The sequence below is a fragment of the Arachis hypogaea genome, chromosome 18 (assembly GCF_003086295.3).
Source record: "Arachis hypogaea cultivar Tifrunner chromosome 18, arahy.Tifrunner.gnm2.J5K5, whole genome shotgun sequence".
NCBI lineage: Eukaryota > Viridiplantae > Streptophyta > Magnoliopsida > Fabales > Fabaceae > Arachis > Arachis hypogaea.
This window is the reverse complement of record NC_092053.1, coordinates 46,176,918-46,180,188: the sequence shown is the minus strand read 5'-3', so window position 1 is coordinate 46,180,188 and position 3,271 is coordinate 46,176,918. Positions and strand designations below refer to the sequence as shown.

At 37.2% G+C, this 3,271-nt stretch overlaps 1 non-coding gene across 1 annotated transcript; it reads left to right on the top strand.

Annotated features, from left to right (window-relative positions):
- Nucleotides 1–1,979: 1,979 nt before the first annotated feature.
- Nucleotides 1,980–2,087, top strand: LOC112774710 (small nucleolar RNA R71). The gene has a single exon (XR_003189176.1). It is a non-coding gene; the product is annotated as a small nucleolar RNA R71 (small nucleolar RNA).
- Nucleotides 2,088–3,271: the final 1,184 nt, after the last annotated feature.

Below are 3,271 nucleotides of genomic sequence, written 5' to 3'. Positions count from 1 at the left end.
TGAACGCCAGGTAGATGCTTGTTTCTGGCGTTAAACGCCAGCTTGGTGCCTGTTTCTGGCGTTTAAATGCCAGACTGCTTTCCTCCAGGGTGTGCTATTTTCAATGCTATTTTTCATTATGTTTTTTGATTTTTTCAATAGTTTTTATGACTTCACATGATCATCAACCTAATAAAACATGAAATAACAAAAAGAAAATAAAATAGATATGATTAAATAACATTGGGTTGCCTCCCAATAAGCGCTTCTTTAATGTCAATAGCTTGATAGTGAGCTCTCATGGAGCCTCACAGATGTTCAGAGCATTGTTGGGACCTCCCAACACCAAACTTAGAGTTTGAATGTGGGGGTTCAACACCAAACTTAGAGTTTGGTTGTGGCCTTCCAACACCAAACTTAGAGTTTGACTGTGGGGGCTTTTGTTGACTCTGCAGTGAGAGAAGCTTTTCATGCTTCCTCTCCATGGTTACAGAAGGAGATCCTTGAGTTTGAAACACAAGGTTGTCCTCATTCAGTTGAAGGACTAACTCTTCTCTGTCCACATCAATCACAGCTCTTGCTGTGGCTAGGAAGGGTCTTCCAAGGATGATGGATTCATCCTCTTCCTTCCCAGTGTCTAGGATTATGAAATCAGCAGGGATGTAAAGGCCTTTAACCTTTATTAACAAGTCCTCTACTTGTCCATAAGCCTGTTTTCTTGAGTTGTCTGCCATCTCTAATGAGATTCTGGCAGCTTGCACCTCAAAGATTCCCAGTTTCTCCATTACAGAGAGTGGCATGAGGTTTATTCCTGACCCAAGGTCACATAGAGCCTTCTCAAAGGTCAAGGTGCCTATGGTACAAGGTATTAAGAACTTTCCAGGATCCTGTTTCTTCTGAGGCAATTTCAGTTGATCCAGATCACTTAGTTCATTGGTGAGCAAGGGGGGTTCTTCTTCCCAAGTTTCATTACCAAATAATTTGGCATTCAACTTCATGATTGCACCAAGGTACTTGGCAACTTGCTCTTCAGTAATGTCTTCATCCTTTTCAGAGGAAGAATACTCATCGGAGCTTATGAAGGGCAGAAGGAGGTTCAATGGAATCTCTATGGTCTCTAGATGAGCCTCGGATTCCTTTGGTTCCTCATAGAAAAACTCTTTATTGATCACTGGACGTCCCAGGAGGTCTTCCTTACTAACATTCACGTCCTCCTCCTCCCTTGTAGGTTCGGCCATGATGATTAAATCAATGGCTTTGCACGCTCTCTTTGGATTTTCTTCTGTATTGCTTGGAAGAGTACTAGGAAGAGTTTCAGTGACTCTTTTACTCACCTGGCCCACTTGTGCCTCCAAATTTCTAATGGAGGACCTTGTTTCATTCATGAAACTTAAAGTGGCCTTAGATAGATCAGAGACTATATTTGCTAAGCTAGATGGATTCTGCTCAGAACTCTCTGTCTTTTGCTGAGTGGATGATGGAAAAGGCTTGTTATTACTAAACCTGTTCCTTCCACCATTATTAAAGCCTTGTTGAGGCTTTTGTTGATCCTTCCATGAGAGATTTAGATAATTTCTCCATGAAGGATTATAGGTGTTTCCATAGGGTTCACCCATGTAATTCACCTCTGCTACTGCAGGGTTCTCAGGATCATAAGCTTCTTCTTCAGAAGATGCCTTTTGAGTACTGTTGGATGATTCCTTTAATCCATTCAGACCCTGAGAAATCATATTGACTTGCTGAGTCAATATTTTATTCTGAGCCAATATGGCATTCAGAGTATCAATTTCAAGAACTCCCTTCTTCATAGGCGTCCCATTACTCACAGGATTCCTTTCAGAACTGTACATGAACTGGTTATTTGCAACCATATCAATGAGTTCTTGAGCTTCTGCAGGCGTTTTCTTTAGGTGAATAGATCCACCTGCAGAATGGTCCAATGACATTTTAGATAATTCAGACAGACCATCATAGAATATATCCAGGATGGTCCATTCTGAAAGCATGTCAGAAGGACACTTTTTGGTCAGTTCCTTGTATCTCTCCCAAGCTTCATAGAGGGATTCACCTTCTTTTTGTTTGAAGGTCTGAACATCCACTCTAAGCTTACTAAGCTTTTGAGGAGGAAAGAACTTGGCTAAGAAAGTCGTGACCAGCTTTTCCCAAGAGTTCAGGCTAGCTTTAGGTTGAGAGTCCAACCATATTCTAGCTCTGTCTCTTATAGCGAATGGGAAAAGCATGAGCCTGTAGACCTCGGGATCAACCCCATTGGTCTTGACAGTATCACAGATCTGCAAGAATTCAGTTAAGAATTGAAAAGGATCTTCAGATGGAAGTCCATAAAACTTGCAGTTCTGTTGCATCAGAGAAATTAATTGAGGTTTAAGCTCAAAGTTGTTTGCTCCAATGGCAGGGATTGAGATGCTTCTTCCATGTAAATTGGAATTAGGTGCAGTAAAATCACCAAGCATCTTCCTTGCATTATTATTATTTTGGGCCATGTCTCCTTCTTTTTCGAAAATTTCAGTAAAGTCCTCTTCAGAGTGTTGTGTTTTAGCTTCTCTTAGCTTCCTCTTCAGAGTCCTTTTAGATTTTGGATCAGCTTCAACAAAAATGTTCTTATCCTTGTTCCTGCTCATATGACAAAAAAGGAAATAACAAAGAAAATATGGAATCCTCTATGTCACAGTATAGAGATTCCTTTATGTGAGTAGAAGAAGAGAAATTCGAACACCAGGAGGAAGAGAGGGTTCGAATTTTTAGATGAAGAGAATTGTTAGTAAATAAATAAAATAATTAGAAAGAGATGAGGGGAGAGAATTTCGAAAATTAAATAAAAAGATAAGAAAAATATTTTTGTTTTTAATTAAAATTAGAATTAAAATTCAAAAATTAAAGAGAAAAATGAAATTAAATTAAATTTAAAATAATTAATTAATTAAAAAGAAATTTTTGAAAAAGAGGAAGGGATTTTCGAAAATTAGAGAGAGAGAGAGAGTTAGTTAGGTAGTTTTGAAAAAGATATGATTAAAACAAAAAGATAGGATTACAAAAAAAAAAAAAGAATTTGAAAATTAATTTTGAAAAGATAAGAAGTTAAAAAAGAAGTTAGAAAAGATTTTGAAATTAATTTTGAAAAAGATATGATTGAAACTTAATTTGAAAAAGATTTGAAAAAAGAAATTTAAAAAGATTTGATTTTGAAAATTAAAGTTGATTACTTGACTAATAAGAACCAAAAAGATATGATTTACAATTTAAAGATTGAACCTTTCTTACTAGGCAAGTAACA